The sequence below is a fragment of the Citrus clementina genome, unplaced genomic scaffold (genome assembly GCF_000493195.1).
Source record: "Citrus clementina cultivar Clemenules unplaced genomic scaffold, Citrus_clementina_v1.0 scaffold_9, whole genome shotgun sequence".
In the NCBI taxonomy this organism is placed as follows: Eukaryota; Viridiplantae; Streptophyta; class Magnoliopsida; order Sapindales; family Rutaceae; genus Citrus; species Citrus x clementina.
The window spans coordinates 7,606,619-7,633,167 of NW_006261964.1; the positions used below are offsets into that span (position 1 = coordinate 7,606,619).

The following is a 26,549-nucleotide window of genomic DNA, read 5'->3' on the forward strand; positions in this document are numbered from 1 at the left end:
ATGTAGGACGAATTACAGCCTGCTGAAGCATTCAAAAAATTCCCTTCTCTAAAATATCTGGCCTTTAAAATTCTAGCTACTAAAGACTCTAGATTTTGAATCAATCTCCAGTCTTGTTTTGCCACTAAGGCTTGGTTGAAACTTGATATATCTCTGAAACTCATTCCGCCTCTAGACTTGGCTTGACTCATCCTCTCCCATTTTGTCCATAAAATACCTCTCTACTCTTTCTTTTTGCTCCACCAAAATCCAGCTATAGATTGCTGGATATCATTACAAAGCCCCATAGGTATCTTGAAGACACTCATGGCATAAACTGGAATAGCTTGAGCCACTATTTTTATCAGCACTTCTTTCTCTCCACTTGAAAACAATTTATGCTGACAGCTAGAAATCTTGCTCAGGACTTTTAATTTGGTCTCATTAAAGAAAGCCTTCTTCTTTCTTCCAATCTTGAGGGCAGCCCTAAGAATTTCTCATGCTCAATCACTACATTAAGCTGAAAAATTCTCTTAATTGCTGAAATCTGGTTTTCATGAACCTTGTCGCTGAAAAACATACAAGACTTCTCAAAGTTGAAGACTTGTCCGGAGGCCTTAGCATAACAATCAAAGATATCCTTGAGGTGTTGGCAGTCTTTGACCGAAGCTCTAGAGAAAATCAAGCTGTCGTCTGCAAAAAGGAGATGAGAAATGGATATATGCTGGCCAAACTTTAACCTTTGAATTTGATTCTTTTTCTCTGCTAGCCTCAACAAGTTAGATAATGCTTCTGCGCTTATTATGAATAGGTAAGGAGATAGCGGACACCCTTGCCTTAATCCCCTTTGGGGGGTAATCAAACCCTTTGGAGATCTATTGATGATTATAGAAAAAGAAAAAGTAGTAATACAATTCATGATTAGCCTCACCCATTTATCCTCAAAGCATAGTCTAATCATGCTTTGTTTTAGAAAGCCCCATTTCACCCTATCATAAGCTTTACTGATATCTAGTTTCAGAGCCATCGGCCCCCTTTTCTTGCCTTTACTATGCCTGATTTTATAGAGGCATTCATACCCAACAATGATGTTATCGATTATCAATCTGTTGGGGATGAATGCACTATGAGATAAATCAATTACATCATGTAAAATGGATTTCAATTGGTTGGCAATAGTTTTTGCAACAATTCTGTAAATTACATTGCACAAGCATATTGGTCTAAATTCGGTCACTTTCCTAGGTTTTTCAACTTTCGGAATTAAAGCAATAAAAGTATGGTTTAAAGGGGCAATGGTGCCTGCTTCATTGAGAACATGAAGGCATGTATTGATGACTCCTTCTTTGATTGATCTCCAATGCTTTTGATAGAATGCAGTCGGAAGCCCATCAGGTCCTAGTGCCTTCATTAGGCACATTTGGCCTAAAGCTTCTGTAATCTCTTCCTCTGTAAACGGTTGGCTCAGATGTTCATTCATTTCTAGTGACACTTTAGGAACCATTCCCCTTAATGCCTCCTCTATTTGATCGTGAATTGGGTTGGAGATTGAGAATAACTCTGTAAAGTATCCACATATTTTTGTCTTTATTTCTTCATCTTCTATCCTCCATTGTCCTTGTGTATCTTCAATACCTCAGATTTTATTCTTTTTTTTTTTTCTGGATGAAGCTTTTGAATGGAGGAACTTTATATTTCTATCTCCCTCTGCCAGCCAATCTGCCCTAGACCTCTACTTTTAGTAGATCTCCTCATTCAGCAAAAGGTGATAAATCTTTCTCTCAATACTTTTCACTTCTTCTCCATTCTCATACTACTTATTGTGTTCCTGGAGCTCTTTTAATATATTCCCCAGCTTCTCCAACATCTTCTTACTGTCCCCAAAAGTTCTCTTACTCCAGTGCACTAATTCCACTAATGAATTTTTGCTTGTCTTTTTGAATAGCTAGACTGCATTGTTCCCTGACCAGGTTCCATTTTCTGCTCAAGTTCTCTCAACTATGTCTCTGCATTCATCATATGAGTTCCAAAAGTCCTCATAATGGACCCTTGAAAAAAAATTTCTGTTGTAGTGCCCTCCATTACTGCCTATAACTTCCATCATAATTGGGCTATGATCCAAGCACCAGTTGACCAGATTTTTTGCTACATGATCTTGAAATCATTGAGTCCAATCTATGCTACGTAAAAATCTGTCCAACCGCTCTTCAACAAACTAGGGGCCAAATTTCTTATTGGACCAAGTGAACGGGTAACATGAGCAACCTAAATCCTTCAGATTACACTCCTGGACAACTTTTCTAAATTCACTAATCATGTCAGCCTCTCTATCGTTTCCTCCCCTTTTTATCTTCAGTTTCAACTTTAGCATCAATCTGGTGGCTATTGAAGGAGGTAATGTTTACCTTTATGTCAGAGTCCCAAAGCATAGTTAATCCACCACTCTTTCCATTGCTACTAACAACAACATAATTTTTAAACTTCAACTTCATTCCCACATTATTCATATGTATAGTCTTCAGCTTAGTGTTGAGTGTTAGAAAATACATATTTATAAAGGAGAAAACCGTCATTTTATATTTCAAGTCTTACTAACAACCCTTACTTTTATGTATTTAACCTTCTTGTGATTTAATTACATGTGTTTTATTTTAATTAAGTATTTTATGTATTTTAGGGGCATTATAGTCATTTCACAATAAAGGAGAAATCAGACGGCAAAACGGACATCACTTTTGAACTCAGGACGGTCAAAAACCTTAGGAGGAGCATAAAAGAAAAAATGGCACTATTCACATATACGGTACTATTCACGTGTACGGTACTGTATACGTTACTGTTCACGACACTGTTCACATAGACGGATGATGACGTGGCATTGAACGATGATGTGGCATTGACTGATGAGGTGTCACGATCCTGTTGGACTAAAATTCTTATGTACTGTTGATGGTGACGTGGCAGCATATCAGTGGACGAAAAATCTCGCGTACGGTGCATGCATCACACAAGATTATTTTCAACCAAACCGCGTTAATGTTCATCCGGGTCAAACCGCGTTACTGTTCAAAGTCGGGTCAAACCGTGTTACTGTTCATCCGTGTGGTCAAACCGTGGACTATTGACTGATGACGTGGCGCAATCCTGAGCGTCCAAATTGTTTTTAATCCGATGGCCATGATTTACTCCATGTATCTATAAAAAGGGGGCCTCTCCCCCCTAATTTGATATCTCTGAATCCATTTTTGGGATCCATTTTCTGTAATTCCCTCTCCATCTTGTATTTTCTTCGTATTTTAATAAATTTCCATTTTGCCCCTAGTTCAATTATGAGTGGCTAATTTTCTTTCAAGCTTGGGTTGAAGGTGAAGTCTCAACATGTGTCATGGGCTTAATTTGGTAAATTTATTTTCTCTTCCCCTCTAGTTTTTGTGGATGTTTTGACTTCTCGTCGACAAATAATAATAGTCTTGTCTAGATACCGCCTTGGTTACACCGGCTCTCTAGTATAAGGTTATTATTATTTGGCACGATAAGCCCCTAGCACCATATTGATTAGAGTGTGGTTCATGAGGTGTGGATTCCCCCCTCATGGTTTAATTGGCATTAATACGGATTATTTAGCCCATGATGCATGTTGATACGGATCCAGATACCCAAGTACGTCAATTTAATAGATTTTCTCTTCAATTTATTCTGTCAATTGCAATTCCAATTTTAGAATATATTCTCGCCATTTTAATTTAATTATTAGCATATTCCAAATCATTTCCACCATAAATCCAACTACCCATTTACAAAATTAATTCTATATATAATTAAAATCCACCTCCTCGTGGGATCGATACTCGTCACCATTAGTCTATACTACAACAGATTCGTGCGCTTGCGAGTACATTAAAATTTGCACAACAAGTTTTTGGCGCCGTTGTCGGGGAGGTAAGTAATTTTAATTCATAGAATTAATTTTTGTGAATAATTTCTTTTATTTGTTTTCTTATATTTTTTTTATTATTAAAAAAAGAAAAAAAAAGTGAATTTACATTTAAAGGTTAGTATTTCTTTCCTTTTTCTCTTCTTTAAAATTCTGTAATTTAATTTTTAATTTATTTTTCTTTGTAATTTTTTTTGTTTATTTTATTAATTTAATTTTTAGTTAATTTATTTCACGTATTTGTTTTTGTGTATTTTTATAGAAAGTTTGTAATAGCGCAATAAGGTTAGTATCGTAATTTCTCCCTCTTCTTTATTTTGTTCTCATCTTTATTTTTTATTTTATTTGTTTTGCATGCATGGTCGAAAGTCATTATTACCCAATCTTGAACCTATAGACCTTGAACTTGAGAAAACACTTCGCACACACAAACAAGTAAAAAATAAAATGGATTTACAATCACAGGAGAGGCCATTTAAGGATTATTTCAGTCCTTTAGCAAATTTGACCACATCATGTATAAGATACCCAAATGTAGCTGCTAGGAGTTTTGAATTAAAACCTAGTGTGCTAAATTGTCTCCCCACATTTTATGGCCTAGAAAATGAGGACCCATATAATCATCTGAATGATTTTCACGCCGTTTGTCAAACTTTTAAATATGAAAATTTTTCAGATGATGATGTTAAACTTAGATTATTCCCATTTTCTTTAAAGGATAGAGCTCGTTCATGGCTTAATACATTGCCTGGCAATAGCATTTCATCATGGGAACAAATGGTAACTAAATTTTTGAATAAATATTTCCCAGTGCATAAAATCAATGCTATTCGCAGGGAAATCTCGGAGTTTACCCAGAGAGAGGACGAGCAATTTTTCGAAACATGGGAGCGATTCAATGGGCTACTCTTGAAGTGTCCACATCATGGGTACGAGAAATGGCACCAATGTCAATACTTTTTGGAGGGATTACTACCGAATGTGCAAGAATGGCTAATGGCAACAAGTGGAGGAGAGCTAATGTCAAAAAGTGCATCAGAAATTTGGGAATTCTTCCAGCGATAAGCAGATAATTCCCAACAACGGAGTCGATCACTCAGGACTATTAGAAGAATTAAAGGAGTGAATGAGGTTCAAATTGGCGAATCAACTTCAGGAATCAAAGAAGTCAAGGAGATGGTTGAAGGTCTTGCTCGACAAATAGCATCGTTATCGACTGCTAAATCAACAGAATCACATGACCATGACTCATACTCAGATCAAGCCAATGCCATAGGTGTAATAAGAAAACCATCGAATTACAACCCATACTCCAACACATATAATCCTGGATGGAGAGACCACCCCAATTTTTCATGGTCTCAAGGATTCCAACAGAATGGACCAGCAACTCCAGCTCCACTAATGCAACCAATTCCACAAATTCCTCAAGCCTCTCAGCCCCCATTTAGACCATACAATCAAAACCAGAACTACTCTCAACCCAGACCATGGGAGGATGCATTCCAAAATTTCAAGAATGTTACTCACTCCACGATTGAGCAACAGAACCGCACCATTGATGGACTACGAAATGAGTTGAGAGCAGGCTTCAATTCACAAGCCCAATCAGTTTCAAGCCTCGAGAAGATGGTGAGACAACTTGCTTCTTCAGTTCAGACCTTGGCAATGACCGTTGAGAAAGGTAAGTTTCCAAGTCAACCAGTGCCTAATCCTAAAAGAGTGCATGAAGCAAGTAACAGTTCACCACAGCAGCATAGAGAGGTCAAAGCAGTAATGACCTTGCGAAAAGGAAAGGAAGTCGACAACAAAGTGGAGATGCCGGTGACAAAAGAAAATCAAATTGTACATGTGAATGTTGAGGACTCACCACCGAAGGAAAAAGAAGAAACCAACCCACGAGAATATGTTCCTAAAGCTCCATTTCCTCAGAGGTTAGCGAAAGGAAAGAAGGGAAAATCCACAGGTGAGATTCTTGAAATCTTCAAACAGGTAAGTGTTAACATCCCTTTGCTAGATGCTATTAAACAAGTTCCATCTTATGCCAAGTTTCTTAAAGACCTTTGTACTAAAAAGAGAAATATGCATGTTCAAAAGAAGGCATTTTTAACAGAAAACGTTAGTTCTATACTCCAACATAAAATTCCTTTAAAATGCAAAGACCCAGGCTCCCCCACTATCTCATGTAGTATAGGGAACCACACAATTGAGAATGCTTTGTTGGATTTAGGAGCTAGTGTAAATTTATTACCTTACTCTGTGTTTGTGAAACTTGGACTTGGAGAATTGCACCCAACTCCAGTGGTGTTACAACTTGCAGATCGGTCCACGAAAATACCTCGTGGTATTGTGGAGGACGTGCTTATCCAGGTAGACAAGTTTTATTTTTCTGTTGATTTCATTGTAATTGACACTCAACCAATACAGGATTTCAAGAAGCACATCTCCATTATTCTAGGCCGACCTTTCTTGGCAACTGCGGATGCTCACATTCAATGCAGGACTGGAAATATGCAGTTGTCCTTCGGCAACATGACTATGGAGCTGAACATCTTCAACATTTCCAAACAACCTCACAGTGCAGATGATGGAATTGTTGATGTGGATTTAATTGAAACAATAGTTGATAACACTTTTCTTTCAAACCTTAGTGATGATCCTTTACAAACATGTTTAACTCACTTTGGTTTGGATTTTGATATTGACAGATCGGTCGATGAGGTCAACGCCCTACTTGACTCAGCACCATCTATGGACACTAATAAATGGAAGTCAAGAGTTGAACAACTAGCACCATCAGAGAAGAAACTCATCCCATCATCAGAATCACCACCGAAACTCGAGCTCAAACCATTGCCCAACACATTGGAATATGCATTTTTGGGAGAAGACAGTACTCTGCCGGTAATCATCTCATCATCCCTCAATGACGAACAAAAAGGTAAGTTGTTAGATGTTTTGAAAGAGCACAAAGAAGCATTAGGATGGACCATAGCAGACATAAAAGGTATAAACCCAGTAGACTGCATGCATTACATTCACCTTGATGAAAATGCTAAAACTACTAGGGAGATGCAATGTCGGTTAAATCCTAACATGAAAGAAGTTGTTAGAACATAAGTCCTTAAACTATTAGACGCAGGTATCATTTACCCAATTTCTGATAGTTCATGGGTCAGTCCTGTACAAGTTGTCCCTAAAAAGTCAGGAGTCACAGTAGTTATGAATGCTGATAATGAATTGATACCCACTAGAGTGACTACAGGATGGCGTGTATGCATTGATTACAGAAAGTTGAATTCTGTCACACGTAAAGACCATTTTCCCTTACCATTTATTGATCAAATGCTTGATAGATTAGCAGGTCATGAATTTTATTGCTTTCTAGATGGCTACTCAGGATATAATCAGATCCCCATAGCACCAAAAGATCAGGAGAAAACCACTTTCACTTGTCCTTTTGGCACATTTGCATATAGGAGGATGCCATTTGGATTATGTAATGCACATGCTATATTTCAACGATGCATGTTGAGCATTTTTTCTGATATGGTTGAACGATTCCTTGAAGTCTTTATGGATGACTTTTCTGTCTTTGGTGATTCGTTTGATCAATGTTTACATTATCTAACACTAGTTCTGCAGAGATGTATCGAGAAGAACTTGGTCTTAAATTGGGAGAAATGTCATTTTATGGTAAAACAAGGTATTGTTCTCGGTCACATCATTTCGAGCAAACGTATTGAGGTTGACAAAGCTAAGGTGGATCTCATTTCTAATCTTCCTCCACCCAAAACAGTCAGAGAAGTAAGATATTTCCTTGGGCATGCTGGTTTCTATAGACGTTTCATTAAAGATTTTAGCAAAGTTTCTAGACCCTTATGCAATTTACTTGCTAAGGATGTACCTTTTATCTTTAATGATTCATGTCTTATGGCGTTTGAAAAATTAAAACAGTTGTTGACATCATCACCCATCATTCAGGCCCCAAACTGGAGCTTACCATTTGAGCTAATGTGTGATGCATCTGATTATGCAGTAGGAGCAATATTAGACAAAGAGTTGATCGAATTCCCCATGTTATTTATTATGCTAGTATGACATTGAATGATGTACAGTTGAACTATTCAACTACTGAAAAAGAAATGCTAGCAGTAGTGTTTGCATTGGAAAAATTTCGATCATATCTCATTGGTTGTAAAATAATTATATTCACGGATCATGCTGCTCTTAAATATCTTCTCACAAAGAAAGATGCAAAAGCCAGACTAATTCGTTGGGTGTTACTTTTGCAGGAATTTGACTTGGAATTCAAAGATAAGAAAGGCACAGAGAATGTTGTGGCGGACCACCTCTCTCGTCTCCATTTTGACACAATTACAGAATCATTACCATTGAATGAGTCATTTCCAGATGAACAATTAATGAGTGTGGAAGTATTACCTTAGTATGCTGATATAGTTAATTATCTTGTTACAGGTAAACTTTCAGAGCATTGGACCAAGCAAGACAAGGCTAAATTCTTTGCAGAGATAAAGAATTTCTTTTGGGATAACCCGTATTTGTTCAAGCATTGTGCTGATCAAATTGTTAGACGATGTGTCCCAGAAAATGAAATTTCGAATATCCTTTCATTCTGCCATGAACAAGCTTGTGGAGGCCATTTCAGTGCTAAAAAAACAGCAACTAAAGTTTTACAATGTGGTTTCTATTGGCCAACTATATTTCGAGACGCTTACACTTTCTGTTCTTCATGTGATAGGTGTCAACGAATGGGGAGCATTACGCGAAGGAATATGATGCCATTAAATCCAATTTTAGTGGTTGAAATTTTTGACGTATGGGGTATCGACTTCATGGGACCATTTTCCCTATCTTTTGGCCATCAATACATATTGGTTGCTGTTGACTACGTATCAAAATGGGTAGAAGCAATTCCATGTAGAACCAATGATCACAAGGTGGTGATAGGATTTTTGAAAAGTAATATTGTCTCATGCTTTGGATTCCCTCGAGCAATAATCAGTGATGGTGGTGCCCACTTTTGTAACAAAGCATTCAAAGCTCTTTTGACAAAGTATTCAATCACACACAAAGTGGCGACCCTGTATCATCCGCAAACCAGTGGCCAAGTTGAAATCTCCAATCGAGAAATAAAGCACATATTAGAAAAGACGGTGAGGCCGGACAGAAAAAATTGGTCATTAAGACTTGATGATGCCTTATGGGCATATAGAACGGCTTTCAAGACCCCGATTGGGATATCACCCTACAGGCTAGTGTATGGAAAAGCTTGCCACCTACCTGTGGAACTCGAGCATCGTGCATATTGGGCCATCAAGAAATTCAATTTTGACATGCAGCAAGCCAGCTCAGAAAGAAGATTACAGCTGGCAGAACTTGAAGAAATTCGCAATGATGCGTATGAAAATGCCAAGATTTACAAGCAACGAATGAAAGTCTTCCATGACAAGCAAATTATGAGAAAATCTTTCACTCTAGGTCAGAAAGTGCTTTTATTCAATTCTAACTTGCACCTATTCCCAGGTAAGTTACGCTCTCGTTGGTCTGGTCCCTTTATTGTTCATACTGTTTTTCCACATGGGGCAATTGAAATTAAGGACCCAAAGAACGGTTTCACGTTTAAAGTTAATGGTCAAAGATTAAAGCCATATCTAGAGTATCAACCACATGACGAAGACACCGAAATAAATTTGAGTGACCCACCAAATTTGAATTGATTTTTTTTTCTTTTCGTTGATTTGATTTTTCTTTCTTTCTTTTTATTATTATTCTTTTGCTAATTGAAATTGTTTTTGCATAAGTGTGTTTATTTTACCATTAAGTTTTCTCTTATCATTTTTAATCATGAGTCTCATACTTAGACCATTCCTCCTGAACATTCTTAAACCACTTCAACGTGTCAAAACTCATCTCAAAAGGCAGATTCAATTTTGTAAAACACAACGCATTTGGGCTCTACAACCACCAGAGTTAGTAGCCTATGTTGAGGGTTTAGAAAGCCAACTCAGAGACATTGAGAGAAGTGTTTACAACATCCAGTTGGAGCTTGAGGTAAATTTAATAAGAGGACGATTTTAATTTTCTTTGTGTGTTTTAATTTGTTTTTCTGTTTGTGTGCTTTAGTTTGTTACCCCGGTGAAGTGGCGGATAACGGTACTCCGTGACAATCAAGTCGGTTACTTCAGTTTCCCATAATAACTGCTATTCTGAGGCGAAGGTATGGACAGAAACGAGATTCTAGCGAAACTTCACAAGCGATTCCCTTCACTTCCTCAGAATGCCCTCCTTACGATCTATAAAGCTCGGTCCGAACGCATGCGATTATTCATGAGGAATAACATACCTGCTGACATCCGTTGGTTAATTGAGGCTAAAGTACGATCGGCAGGTGAGTTACCTCCAAAATTTATTGCATACATGCCTGGTTGTGGTAAAGGAAATTATGCAAGAAAACAACGAGCTCGAAGAATTTCTGTTGCTTGTCATAAGTGTGCCAGAATGAGTTGCAATAAAAACCCATGTTCTTTAGGCATGATGTCTGATAACAGGGAAGATAAGATTCAATTAATTAGGGATGACTTGAATAATGAGTCATTGGATGATATCCTTTTATCTCTTGAAACGCATCCCAGTGGATATGTGCAAGGAGCGATTCTCCAGTTATGACCATTATTCCAGAAAGAGCATGCACGATATAGTCTCGGGACTCTGACTATAAACGACCTTGTTTGCCAGTTTATAAGAAAACTGGATAGGAAGCCTATCCTCGACCCATAGAGGGCGTTCAAGCCGTTTCTGGACGTAAAACCAGAGGAAGATGTGAGCCACAGTCGCAACTACCTGTAAATATCCTTTTACTTTATTGTTATTTTATTTCACTATTGTCTTATTGTTTGCATTATTGTCTTTAATAATTTTATTACTGTTTGCTTTTTCCTTTTTACTGTTTTCTTTTTGACTTGCGAGCCACGTGCTTTACGCGTTATTTGACACTGACATATTACCTCATACACAACCATGATCCATTATCACCGAGACTCTTAAATGTGATTTCTTTTTTGTCAAGCACTCACAAATTATTTTTGAGAAGTATCACAATGTCAGCTACTCCTAATAGACAATTCAAGAACATTTGTGTGCTTTCTGGATTTACATATGGCAAACATAAAGAGTTCGTTGAGGCAGCCATAGATCTTGGTCGAAGCATAGCAGCGAGAAAATTACACTTGGTGTATGGAGGAGGTAACCGAGGGTTATCAAAAATGGTCTCAGAAGCAGCTTTTATCAGAGGAAGTCAAGTGTTAGGCATCATCCCAAGAGTCCTAAAACCATTGGGCAGTTCGTCTGACTCATCAACTGGAGAAGAGTTAGTCGTCTCAGGTATGCAAGAAAGAATAACTGCAATGCTTAATCATGCTGATGCTTTTATTTTCCTTCCAGGAGATCTTGCAACACTAGAGGCACTTATCACACTAGCATCTTGGGCCCATCTGCACATCCACCAGAAACCCATCGGTTTGTTAAATGTCAATAACTTTTATGATGGCTTTATCGCATTTCTTAACCATGCAATAAAAAACTATTTCATTCCCGCTAATGTAAAAAAACTCTTTATTTGTGCTCATACTGCTAATGAGCTACTTGATCTGTTACAAGCTTATAGACCGGAGCCAAACCCCTGGACCTTTGTGTTGGAGCGTTCAAATAATGATGGTAACAGTAGCAGCAGTAAGAAGTACAAATTAGATTTAACTCTCCGCCTGTAAATATTTTCTTCTGTGTTGCACCACCCAGGTGATGTCTTCTAAACTCTACTTCTTTCATTTCAAACATTGAGGACAATGTTTCGTTCTGGTTGGGGGGAGGGAATAGTCGACAATTATGGAATTTTGGTTAAGTTTTTACTAATTTTTTGTTGTAGAAACTAACTGTTGCTAACTTTTTGTGTTGAAGATGGCTGAATATGGAGTGTAGTGACTCTAGAAACGCATCTTCATCGTTTAAAAAAAATTAAAAAAAAACTTTAAAAAAAATTCAGACATTTTCTTTTTTCTTTATTATGTGTTTATGTTTATTTTTCTTCTTTTTAATTTCTCCTCTATAAATATACATTTTCCAACTTTTGAGTCGAAGATGGCTGAATATGGAGTGTAGTTCCTCTAGAAACGCATCTTCTTTAAAAAAATAAAAAAATCATTTTCGTTTTCTATCATTTTACGTGTAACTTTTCTAATTAGTTTTTATGCATCATTTTCACATTTCTGCATGCATATTTTCCTTTCATGTTTAGAATAGGTTGAGGGGTAGAATGTTGTTTAAAAAAAAAAACATTTTTGTGATTTGTTTTAACATTAGGTGACATGATTAATTTTAAATTTTAGTATTTGTATTATCTTTGATCTTAAGTGATGTTACATTATGTTTGCTACTCTACATGTTGATGTCGGAGACATATATGAGTTGCTTGAAGGAATGAACATGTCATAATAAGTACCAAGTGAGTTTTTGAGCCTATCATTTTTCTTGGAGAGTAACCCTTTTGCCCATTCTTTATACAGCTTAACAGTTTATTATTGTATACACGATCTCTAGATTTCTTTTGAGTTAACCCTTAATAAAAATTAAAAAAAAAGAAAAAAAAGTGTGTTGCTACATTTGGAGGCCCATCTAACTAGTAGATATGGAAGGTTATTTAGAGCCCTAAAAGACGATGGAAAGGCCATCTTTGATCCGTTTGAGCCTTTCTAGCCATCCCTTTTATTAAATATCCATAGTTAACCCTTTTGAGCCTTTAAAAAAAAAAAGACGTTTTCTTTGTCAACTTATCATCTTGACCCACTCCGATTTAGAGTATTACCCGATATCTTATAAGTTTCATCACCTATTTATGTTTGAGAAAATGTAAATAATTATGTTGTTCAGTGAAGTTATAGCAAAACAAAAAAAAACAACAAAACAAAAGTTGTTGTTTCAAAAGAATAAAAATAACAATAATAGGTGAAATCCACCTTACAACTTCCGAAAAAAAAAAAAATTTCTCTGCATTTTTCTCAAACATACACTTTGTTTTCCTTATTTCCTTTCTTTGTTAACCATGTCCCTAGCCTACGTTACATCCTAATAAAAGTCCTTCCTGATTTTAGGGAACTATAATCTGAAGTAGAAGCTAGTTATATGGGCTAAAAAGATGTAGTGGTGCATATAAAAAAAATAAATAAATTGGGTTGACTAACAGTTTTTATTTGACTTGAGATTGTATTATTTTTAAGCTGAGGGCATATTTATTTCATCTTGGTGAGAGCATGTGATATCACTTCTTCATTATTTTCTCTCAATTATCATTCATTAGAGTGACTATTTTTATTGGGTTTAATTTCTTTGTGAGAGTGTCACTACTTCCAGTGAGATTTTGGGGTTTGACATGTCATTCTTGAAAGTAGCTATAACAAAGTCTACTGGACTGATTCATGTGGATGGTTAATGTGGGTGTGATGTTGCTTTAGACTGGAGATAATGCTTATACTTTTATTTGATTGCTATCATTAATCTGATTGAATAAACACGAGTGTTTCTAAAAAAAAAAAATCATTTTGAATTTGAATTTTGTTTTCACTTTATTTGCTAGGGACTAACAATAAGCTGGTTGGGGGGTGTGTTGAGTGTTAGAAAATGCATATTTATAAAGGAGAAAACCGTCATTTTACATTTCAAGTCTTACTAACAACCCTTACTTTTATGTATTTAACCTTCTTGTGATTTAATTACATGTGTTTTATTTTAATTAAGTATTTTATGTATTTTAGGGGCATTATAGTCATTTCACAATAAAGGAGAAATCAGACGGCAAAACGGACATCACTTTTGAACTCAGGACGGTCAAAAACCTTAGGAGGAGCATAAAAGAAAAAATGGCACTATTCACATGTACGGTACTATTCACGTGTACGGTACTGTATACGTTACTGTTCACGACACTGTTCACATAGACGGATGATGACGTGGCATTGACCGATGATGTGGCATTGACTGATGAGGTGTCACGATCCTGTTGGACTAAAATTCTTATGTACTGTTGATGGTGACGTGGCAGCATATCAGTGGACGAAAAATCTTGCGTACGGTGCATGCATCACACAGGATTATTTTCAACCAAACCGCGTTACTGTTCATCCGGGTCAAACCGCGTTACTGTTCAAAGTTGGGTCAAACCGTGTTACTGTTCATCCGTGTGGTCAAACCGTGGACTGTTGACTGATGACATGGCGCAATCCTGAGCGTCCAAACTGTTTTTAATCCGATGGCCATGATTTACTCCATGTATCTATAAAAAGGGGGCCTCTCCCCCCTAATTTGATATCTCTGAATCCATTTTTGGGATCCATTTTCTGTAATTCCCTCTCCATCTTGTATTTTCTTCGTATTTTAATAAATTTCCATTTTGCCCCTAGTTCAATTATAAGTGGCTAATTTTCTTTCAAGCTTGGGTTGAAGGTGAAGTCTCAACATGTGTCATGGGCTTAATTTGGTAAATTTATTTTCTCTTCCCCTCTAGTTTTTGTGGATGTTTTGACTTCTCGTCGACAAATAATAATAGTCTTGTCTAGATACCGCCTTGGTTACACCGGCTCTCTAGTATAAGGTTATTATTATTTGGCACGATAAGCCCTTAGCACCATATTAATTAGAGTGTGGTTCATGAGGTGTGGATTCCCCCCTCATGGTTTAATTGGCATTAATACGGATTATTTAGCCCATGATGCATGTTGATACGGATCCAGATACCCAAGTACGTCAATTTAATAGATTTTCTCTTCAATTTATTCTGTCAATTGCAATTCCAATTTTAGAATATATTCTCGCCATTTTAATTTAATTATTAGCATATTCCAAATCATTTCCACCATAAATCCAACTACCCATTTACAAAATTAATTCTATATATAATTAAAATCCACCTCCTCGTGGGATCGATACTCGTCACCATTAGTTTATACTACAACAGATTCGTGCGCTTGCGAGTACATTAAAATTTGCACAACACTTAGTTTCGCACAAGAACACCAACCGAGGTCTATACATCTGGAGGAACCTTTTAAGGGCTATGAACAAGGAGATGGAGAGAATTTGAGAAGAAGAGAGTTGTAGAGAGGTAATTAAAACATAAAAATGAGGCTCTATTTATAGAAAAATAAATTCACAATCCAGTGCTTTGCGGTTCATCATAAGCTTCATGCATGTGCTCCTCACAACCCTTAGATCAAGATCCAATGGTTGTCAAACTTCAAAAGTCAACATCACACATGGCATCATTTGACTCGTCCGATTTGCCCAAAGAACGGTTGAGATTTGGCGGGTTAATGGGTGGATCGGGTCGACCCGAATACAAAGATTCGGATCCTCCAACTTGCTTCACCAACCATTGCCACGTGGCACAATCATGGCCATTGAATCATGAACGGTTGAGATTTGGTCAAGATTGCGAGCTATCCCATGCACTCATATCTATTGTAAGCTCATTTCATCATCCAATCAGTGCTCGGTCAACAGGAAAAGTCAATTTTTTTTACACAAGCCTAATTTTAAGCCGATCTTGACTGATCTTAAGGTTTTCAGACCTCCGGAATCCAAATTTGACCTCCGTTTATCTGTTTGGAGCCTCAAAGTACGTGAAATTAATATTTTTCCTAATAAACACATAAAAATACACAAAATTAAATATATTTAAAACATAATTAATAATTCACAATATATTACATAAACACAAATATAAATTATAACATAAGCATAAAATAACATATTATCGCTTGATAATTAAACAATTTTTAATACTAATCACACCCCCCAACCAGCTTATTGCTAGCCCTCTAACAATTAAAGCGTTATATTAAATTAAGATTTATAAAATTCACATGCAAGTTAATAGTTGTTCATCTATCCTTTAAATTACCAAATAAATGAACTCTCCCAAATTCCTTTACCACATTGATGTTTACTCATTATCCAGAATATCATCAAACATTCTTTTGCGCTCAAGTAATTAACACAATACTTATGGGGCTTCATTAAAAGAAAAACAACATTTTCGTTCCAAAATTCATTAGAAATTATATCTTTAGGCAATAGATTATTCACACATTTTTTTTTAAATATTACATTTCTAACCCGTGTAGCGAGCTTTAGGTCAGTGACTCCCAGACCAGTTGGTCTTAGGGCACTAGGTGTTGAAACACCCCTACGGACTTAATTACTCGGGTTTCTAATAAACAAACAATATATCTATTACCCATGTAGCGAGCGTTAGGCCAGTGACTCCCAGACTAGTTGACCTTAGGGCACTAGGTGTTGAAACACCCCTACGGACTTAATTACTTGAGTTTCTAGATATAACAAAATTAAAACATTTTTTCTTCTTTTTTTGATTTTTTTTTTAGAAATATACACTTTCTACTACCTTAGATACTATTCCTAATAAATCAAAAGAACTAAATGCTGTAAAACTTTAACTTACAACCCACTAGTATGTGTCATAGTGTGTGTGAAGAATGATTCAATAATACCTGTTAAATGAGTAAACAATTAAATAACTTAATAACCAAGTGGAGAGTTCACAAATTTGAGTAATTCAAAGAAAATGGAACAAAAACAACTTACTATGAATCTCAAAATCAAAATATAATACAACAAGACTATTAGAATGCGTCTCAAAAGTCGTGACTCTTTACACGGCCATCCTAGACAAAAAAACAATTTTTTTTGTTTTTTTTGTTTTTTTTAACAAAGAAAAGAAAAAAGAAAAAAGAAAAACAACACACATATTTAAAATATACGTAAATTATCCCCACCCCACAATGTAATCTAAATATTATCTTAACATTTTATAATTTTACAGCTATGCAAAAAGAAAAAAAATAAAAATAAAAGAGAATAATAAAAGAAGAAGAAGAGGAGATCTCACCTGAACTTGATGCAGAAGCTTAAAAGCAGATAACAAAGATGAAGAAAAAGTCATTTTTTTTTAACAACACCCTTAAGATTAAGAAGATGCGTTTCTAGAGAGACTACATTCTCTATATCCTGCCATCTTCGACTCAAATTTGTCATAAGTTAGTCTTTACAGAAAAAAAAATTTTATTTTTGTTTTTGTTTTTTGTTTTTTGTTTTTTTGTAAACACATAACCAGGACTAAGACATTCCACAATTATTAACTATTTCTTCCCCCCAACCTGAAAAAGACATTGTCCTCAATGTTTTAAAAGGAAAGAGAAAGAGTGTAGAAGACATCACATGAACACTACAACAGAAAATATTTACAAACGGAGAGTTAAATCTAAATCGCACTTCTTATTACTGCTACTGTTACCGTTACCATCATTAGTCGACCAATTCAGTGCAACAGTCTGTGGATCTGGCTCTGGTGTATAAGCTTGTAAAAGATCAAGTAACTCATTAGCAGTAGAAGCAGAGATAAAGAGTTTTTTTACAGAATGTGGAACAAAATGATTCTTTATTGCATGGTTAATAAAAGTTAGCAAGCCGTCATAAAAATTATTAACATTTAACAAACCGATGGGTTTTTTATGAATGTTCAAGTGGGCCCAAGATGCAAATGTAATTAGTGCCTCAAAAGTTGCAAGATCTCCTAGCAAGAAAATAAAAGCATCAGCATGATTCATCATTTCAGATATTCTCTCTTGCATACTTGATACAACTAATTCTTCTCCAATTGGTGGGCCAGACATGCACACTAGCGGTTTCATGGGTTTTGGGATAATGCCGAGTACTTGGCTTCCTCTGGTAAAAACAGCTTCTGAGACAAGTCTTGATAACCCTCGTTCACCTCCTCCATATACAAGATGTAGTTTCCTCTCTGCTATGACACGACTAAGATCTACAGCTGCCTGAATGAACGCTTTGTACTTTCCATAGTGAAACCCAGAAAGCACACAAATATTTTTGAATTGTTTACTCGAAGATGCTGCCATTGGACTAATTTTTCAAAAACAAGTTGTGAGTGTTTGAAAAACGAGCTCATATTTAAAGATCTTGGTGACATAAATAATGAGAAATAGCTGTAAATGGGTTGGCATATTTGTCAAATGACGAGGAAAGCTCGTGGCTCAATAATTCAAAAACAAACAGTAAAAAAAAAGTAATGATTAGAAAAAGCAAACAGTAAAAGAAACCAAATATTTATTAAATACAAAATCACATCGCTAAATGCAATAATGCAAATGATAAAATAACAGTAAAGTAAAATACCAGTGAAGTGAAAGGATATTTACTGGTAGTTGTGATTGTGGCTCACATCTTCCTTTGGTTTTACGTCCAGTAACGGCTTGAACGCCCTCTATGGGTCGAGGATCGGCTTCCCATCCAGTTTTCTTATAAACTGACAAACATGGTCTTTTTTAGTCAGATTCCCAAGACTAAACTGTGCACTTTGTTTTTGGAATAGTATCCACAAATTGTAAATCTCACGTTGCATAAATCCGCTTCGATGCGTCTCAAGAGATCGTAAGATATCATCCAACGATTCTTTACTCATGCCATCTTTAACGAATTTAATTTTATCTTCACGAGTATCAGAAACCATTCCTAAAGATTTACAATCCGGTCGTTTGCAACCAAGTCTTACACAGTTATGACATTTTGAGCCAAGTCGTTTAGCTCTCCTTTTCTTAGTAAACGTACTTTTACCAAAACCAGACATGTAAGAAACAAATTGACCAGAAAACTCACCTGCTAATCGGACCTTTGCTTCAATTAACCAACGAATGTCAGAAGGAATGCCATTGCTCATTAACAAATGCAGTCGTTCACAACGAGCTTTGTAAATTTTCCTAAGGGCATTTTGAGGGAGAGAGGGAAAATGCTTATGGAGTTTATGTTGTATTTCTTCCATGTTTGATTTTGGGGTTTCAGTTATTGTGGGAAACTGAAGATACCGACTTAAGAAGTCACGGAGTACCGTTATCCGCCATTTATACGGGAAAATAAATCAAAACACACCAAAATCAAATCTACAAAATCAAATTAAGCGTGAAAGCAAGCAAAAAGAAGCACACAATATAAAAGGAAAATGAACTTACATTCGTCCTCTCATTGAGTTAACCTCAAGCTCCATTTGAAATTCATATATGCCACTCTCTACTGTTCTGAGTTGTCCCTCTAGATCCTCAACATAGGACACGAATTCTGGTGGTTGTAGATCCCAAAGTGGATGTGATTTACAGCTTTATATCAGGCCTCTTAAGTGAAATTTTATATGCAGAAATCTTTTAAGATGTGCGAACATGAATTTTCTCATTAAGGTGCTCATGATGTAAAATGAAAATTGATGAGAGAATGTACAACTGTCAAACAAACACGCGTACACAAGAAAAACAATGTTAAAAAAAAACTATGTACAGTGCATCAATCTAGAGAAAAAAAAAATCAAACAATGAAACGGTAAAATAATAGTAAAACAAAACAAAAAAAAATAAAATAAATCATTAAAGACTTAATCAAGAACTGGTGGGTCACCCAAATTAATTTCGGTGTCCTTGTCACGTGGGTGATGTTCCAGATATGGTTTTAATCATTGACCATTAACTTTAAATGTGACACCGTTCTTTGGATTCTCAATTTCTATGGCCCCATATGAATATACATTTTTTACAACAAATGGGCCACTCCATTTTGACTTTAACTTTCCTGGAAATAAATGAAGACGAGAATTATAAAGCAACACTTTTTGACCAATCTCAAATGTTTTTCGAAAAATTCTTTTTATCATGAAATGCTTTTGTTCTTGCCTTAATAATTCTTGAATTTTCATATGCATCATTCCTTAATTCCTCAAGTTCATTCAATTGCAATTTTCGCACATTACCAGCATCATCCAAATTTGAATTAAAAGCTTTAATATCCCAAAGTGATTTATGTTCAAGTTCAACATGTAAATGACAAGGTTTTCCATAAATTAACCGATAGGGTGACATTCCTAATGATGTTTTAAATGCAATGCGGTAAGCCCAAAGTGCATCATTAAGTCTAAGAGACCAATCTTTTCGGTTTGGGTTAACCGTTTTTTCCAAAATTTGTTTTATCTCCCTATTTGCTAATTCAACTTGACCATTTGTTTGAGGATGATAAGGGGTAGCAATTTTATGTGTAATTCCATATTTTTTTATTAAAGACTCAAATGACTTATTACAAAAATGTTTACCTCCATCACTGATAATGGCTCGAGGGATTCCAAATCGACTTAAAATGTTTTCTCTTAAAAATTTAATTACAGTTTTACTATCATTATTTCAACAAGAAATTGCTTCAATCCATTTTGAGACATAATCAACTGCAACTAATATATACACAGATCCAAAAGATGATGGAAATGGACCCATGAAATCAATTCCTCAACAGTCAAATATTTCAATTTCAAGTATGGGATTTAAGGGCATCATGTTTCTTTTTGTAATTGATCCTAATTTTTGACATTTTTCACAACTTTTGCAGAATTCATATGTGTCTTTAAACATGGTAGGCCAATAAAATCCACACTGCAAAATTTTAGTAATAGTTTTTCTTGAATAAAAGTGACCACCACATGCTTCAGAATGACAAAAATTAATGACACTACTTACCTCATTATCAGGAATACATTGCCGAAAAATTTGATCTGGGTAATATTTGAACAAATAAGGATCATCCCAATAAAATTTCTTTACTTCAACAAAAAATTTCTTCTTCTCTTGAGCATTCCATTGCAAAGGCATTTTACCTGTAACAAGAAAATTAACAATATTAGCATACCATGGCATTGAAGTAACAGAAAATAAAAATTCATCAGGGAAAGAATCATTTATGGGTGTTATATCATTGCAGAATTCGGATGTGAGTCTTGATAGATGATCAGCAACAACATTTTCAGCACCATTTTTATCTTTGATGGTAAGGTCAAATTCTTGTAGTAACAAAATCCAACGAATTAGTCTCGGTTTGGCATCCTGTTTACTCATCAAATATCTCACAGCAGCATGGTCAGTAAACAAAACAAATTTAGAGCCAAGCAAATATAAACGGAATTTGTTTAATGCAAATACCACAGCAAGTAATTCTTTTTCAGTTGTAGAATAATTCATTTGAGCACTATCCAAAGTCTTACTCGCATAATAAATCACAATAGGCTTACCATCCCTTCTTTGTTCTAAAACAGCACCAACAGCAAAATCACTTGCATCACACATTAATTCAAATGGCAAAGACCAATCAGGAGATTGCATAATAGGTGCAGATGTTAAAAGACAAATTATTTTTTCAAAAGATTTTTGGCAATCATCATTCCATTCAAACTGTGCATCTTTTAATAAGAGGTTACAAAGTGGTTTGGATATGACACTAAAGTTTTTTATAAACCTCCTATAAAATCCTGCATGTCCTAAAAAGGATCGCACATCTCTAACTGTTTTTTGTTGTGGCAATTTAGATATGACTTCGATTTTTGCTTTGTCAACTTCAATTCCTTTAATAGAAACAACATGACCCAAAAAAATTCTAGAAGTAACCATGTAGTGACATTTTTCCCAATTCAACACGAGTTTTTTTTCAACACATCTTTTTAGAACTTTCTCCAAATTATCAAGGCAATCATCAAAAGAATTCCCAAACACAGTCAAATCATCCATAAAGACCTCTAAACAATGTTCAACCTTATCACAAAAGATGCTTAACATACATCTTTGAAATGTTGCAGGAGCATTACAAAGCCCAAATGGCATTCGTTTAAATGCAAATGTTCCAAATGGACATGTAAATGTGGTCTTTTCATGATCATCAAGTGCTATAGGAATTTGATAATAGCTTGAATATCCATCTAAAAAACAGTAGTAGGGATGTCCTGCTACTCTTTCTAAGATTTGGTCAAGGAATGGTAATGGAAAATGATCTTTTCTAGTGGCTTCATTTAATTTTCTATAATCAATGCACATGCGCCAACTAGATGTAATTTGTGTTGGAATTAATTCACCTTTTTCATTTTTAACAACAGTGATTCCAGATTTTTTAGGCACTACTTGTGTAGGACTTACCCACTTACTATCAGAAATAGGGTAGATAATTCCCATATCAAGTCATTTAAGGACTTCTACTTTGACTGCCTCTTTCATGTGTGGGTTTAATCTTCTTTGAGGTTGTTGACATATTTTAGCATTTTCTTCCATATTAATTCTATGTGTGCAGATTAAGGGATTAATGCCTTTAATGTCATTTAAAGTCCATCCTATTGCATTTTTATGCTTTTTAAGAACAGTAAGTAACTTACCTTCTTGGTCGCTTGTTAAAGTAGAAGAAATCACAACAGGACAAGTTTGTTCTTCTCCAAGAAAAGCATATTTCAATCCTTCAGGCAAAGGTTTCAATTCCATTTTAGGCACTTCTCGTTGTTCTGTCTTTTCAATACTTCCAAGCTCCTCAAATTTTGGCTCGTCATCATAATTTTGTGAAGTCTGCATAGAATCAAGCAATGAATTTATATTAAAAATATCAAGTTCAAATTGCTTATTTGACTCAATTGAATTAACTAAACAAACATTAGAAAGTTCAGAAAAATCTCCTTTTTAAATATTTTCCTTGATACAAGATTCAAACAATTCCTTTTATTCATCAGTATCATCTTCATTCTCATTTTCATCATTAGGTTGCCTACACATGTTGAAAACATTCAATTCCAAAGTCATATTCCCAAAGGATAAATTCATTAAACCATTCCTACAATTTGATCAAGGCATTAGCAATTGCTAAAAATGGTCGACCTAAAATTACAGGAATTGGTTTGTAATTATTCACAACAGGTTCAGTTTCTAAGACAATAAAATCCATAGGATAAATAAATTTATCAACTTGTACTAAAACATCTTCCACTATTCCTTTTGGTACTTTAACTGATCTATCGGCAAGCAAAAGTGTAGTTGAAGTTGATTTTAACTCACCAAGATTAAGTTGAAGATAAACTGAATATGGAAGCAAATTAACACTAGCACCAAGATCTAGTAAAGCATGCTCAATTATGTGGTTACCAATAATACAAGAAATGGTAGGACAACCAGGATCTTTATATTTCAACTTATTATTAGTAGACAGAATTGTACTTACCTATTCGGCCATGAAAGCACTATTTCTTACCTTCAGTTTCCTCTTAACAGTGCACAAGTCCTTTAAAAATTTGGCATATGAAGGAACCTGCTTGATTGCATCTAATAGAGGAATGTTAACTTTCACTTGCTTAAAGATTTCATAAATTTCAGAAGAGTGGTTTGATTTCTTTGGTTTATTCAATGCATGCGGAAATGGTAGTTCAGGTGGAACACTAGTTATTTCTTCACTAGGTGTAAGTTCATTCAGTCCTTCCTTACCCTTTGAATTTTCATCATTTTCATAAGGTTCAGGCATAGGTCTATCAACAACCTTACCACTACGAAGAGTTAAAACTAACTTGACTTGGTCTGTGGGTGGATTTTGTTGAATTTTAGGATTTGGTTGTGGTTGGGCTGGAAATTTTCTTTTTTCTTGAATGGTGAGTGCAGAAGCAATTTTAGCAAGAGTATCTTTCAAATCAGAAAAAGTTTGTGCATTTTGATTGTTAATAGCATCTTGCTTTCTGATGAATGAATGCATTGTGTCTTCCAGATTTTTTCAGGGTGGTGGAACATATGGTGCATAAGGCTGAGGATTTTGAAAATTTTGTGGAGGTGGTGCTTGTGAAGATTGTGCATTATTATTATTCCTCCAACTGAAATTCGGATGATTTCTCCAATCAGGATTATAAGTCTGTGAATATGGGTTTGGTTTATTGAAAGTGTTAATGACATTAGCTTGATCATTTAGACATTCTTTAAGTGCAGGCAAAGTGGGACACTCTTGAGTGAAATGATCATTCGAATTACATATGTTACATGCAATTTCTTGAACAGATTTTACTTGATCACTCTTTTTATGCTCCAAAGCATCAACTTTCCTAACTAGGGATGCAAAATTTGCTTGTAAATCATGATCTTCCCTAAGGTTATGGATTCCTCCACTAGATGGAGATGATTGTTGCTTATTTGTCAATTCAAAAGTTCCAACAGTATCCCAATGTTGTGCATTTTCAGCTAATTGATTAAGGTAATCTAGTGCATCTTCAGGATTTTTATCCTTAAATTCACCATTACAAATCATTTCAACAACCTGTCTACTTTGGGGTATTAAGCCCTCATAGAAGTAAGTGACCAATCGCCAAGTTTCAAAACCATGATGTGGGCATATGTTAAGCAACTCTTTAAACCTATCCCAACATTGGTATAATGTTTCTCCATTTTTTTGAGTGAAAGAAGTGATTTGCCTTTTAAAAGAATTTGTTCTATGAGGTGGAAAGAATTTTTTCAAAAATTGTTCTTGCATGTTATTCCAAGTTCTTACTGATCCAGATCTAAGGTTTTTAGCCAAGTTTTAGCTTTATCTTTTAATGAAAAAGGAAAAAGCTTTAATCTAATTATGTTCATGCTACAATTTTGGTCCGTGTATGTATTACAAACTTCCTCAAAATCTCTTAGATGCAAGTACGGATTCTCAGATTCTAAACCATGAAATGTTGGTAAAAGTTGGATAATATCTGGTTTAAAGTTGAATCGAGATGCTTCTGGAGGAAATATTATACACGACGGTGCTCCGGTTCTGGTTGGATTCATGTAGTCTCTCAGAGTCTTTGGTTGATTCTGATCATGCCCATGTTGAGATTGGTTGTCTCCCTGATCAATTTGAGGATTAAGTTCGCCCAAAACGTTTTCGTCTTCATTCTCATCCATGATTGGTGGTGGAGATTGAGATCTACGAATTAACCTGCCACTTGAAGATCGAGACCAACGTCTCATGCAAGGGTTATGTTATAAAGATAATATTTACACAAATTGATAACGAAATAAAATAAAAAAAGCAAATAATATAAGTGTACAAAAGAAAATTAAATAACAATTTTGGTGGTTGAACCCACCAATTAAGTAATGCAAAATAATAATAGAAAAAAAATGGTGGTTGAACCCACCAATTAAAAAAAATACAAAATTAAATAAATACTAAAATTAAATAACTGAAAATAAAAGTTAAGAGTTAGTAGTTAGTTTGGTGGTTAAACCCACCAATAAAGCAAAAATAAATAAATACGAAATTAAATTAGAAAATTAAATAACTGAAATTAAATAAAAGTTAGGAGTTATCAGTTAGTAAGTTAAGAGTTAGTAATTAGAGTTAGTAGTTAAAGTTAGTTATGTCCAAAATAAGTCCAAAATATGTCCAAAGTATATTCAAGTCTTGATTATTTTGAGGAATTTCGTCTAGGGATTCTATTGCAAATTATTTTTAATTTTATGGTCAAACTGTAATTTTTAGAAGTTTAGAATTAGCAATTTGGGATGAAAGTGAAACAGTTGAAAGATGTCGGGGTCCGATCGTAATTACCAAAAGATTGGGCTAGAAACGAAAATTATTGGGATGAAACAAGAATTATGAAAGATATGAGGACAAAAGAGAATTTAAGAAAAGGAAAAGGGGGCAAACGAAATTTTACATATAAGAGAAAAATAAAAAACAGAAAAACAAACCAAATAAAAAAAACTTTTCCCTGGCAACGGCGCCAAAAACTTGACACAACTTAAAAGTAATTTTTAACTCCCAAGTATAAGAGTGTCTTGTTGTATTATAACTCGGTGAGTTCGATGTCGATCCACAGAGAAAATATTTAATTAGTTTATTTTATTTTATCTAAAAATTGAAATTAAAACTTGAATATAAACAACTTAATTTAAATGAAATTATGGAATTGAACTAATTAGGGTTATGGATCCACTCTTAGAAATAAATAAAACTTAATAAATTCTTTTTGCCAATTTTTTTTAGATTTATTACCCAAAAGATTAATTATACAAATTATTATTATTTTCCCTTTAAATTTATGATGGATTAAGTATTTATTGTGCCAAATTTAATTTGTCTACAATAAGTCAAAATACCATTTCACCATGCCTTATATTAAGATCTTAAGAATTTATTGTGCCAAATTCATTTGTTTGTCTACAATAAATCAAATTTTCAAAATATAAAACATGTATAGAAAATAATTTAATTTATAAAATTAAACATAGAATTTGATTAAATCATATTTATTTCTTAAGAGTTTCACCTTCCCCTAACTAATATTATTTAGTTAAGCATAATTAAAATAAAAAGAAGTAGTAAAATTGAATTACTTATAATTAAAAGAAATAAAAACAACTAAAATTAGAAATAAAACTAATTTTATTAATGAAAATAATTATACAAAATATTAAAAACACACCTGGAAATCAAGATTACAAGGAGATGGAGAGAATTTGAGAAGAAGAGAGTTGTAGAGAGATCATTAAAACATAAAAATGAGGCTTTATTTATAGAAAAATAAATTCATAATCCAGTGCTTTGCGGTTTATCATAGGCTTCATGCATGTGCTCCTCACAACCCTTAGATCAAGATCCAATGGCTGTCAAACTTCAAAAGTCAACATCACACATGGCATCATTTGACTCGTCCGATTTGCCCAAAGAACGGTTGAGATTTGGC

General features: G+C 34.8%; 2 non-coding genes and 1 pseudogene across 2 annotated transcripts; 1 reads left to right on the forward strand and 2 right to left on the reverse strand.

The window, feature by feature from the left end:
• Positions 1-4,741: 4,741 nt before the first annotated feature.
• LOC112095497 lies at positions 4,742-4,845 on the reverse strand. Its single transcript, XR_002903871.1, has one exon. It is a non-coding gene; the product is annotated as a small nucleolar RNA R71 (small nucleolar RNA).
• A 12,600-nt stretch (positions 4,846-17,445) lies between these two features.
• On the reverse strand, positions 17,446-24,762 carry LOC112098897 (annotated as a pseudogene).
• LOC112101627 lies at positions 24,204-24,312 on the forward strand. The gene has a single exon (XR_002907650.1). It is a non-coding gene; the product is annotated as a small nucleolar RNA R71 (small nucleolar RNA).
• Positions 24,763-26,549: the final 1,787 nt, after the last annotated feature.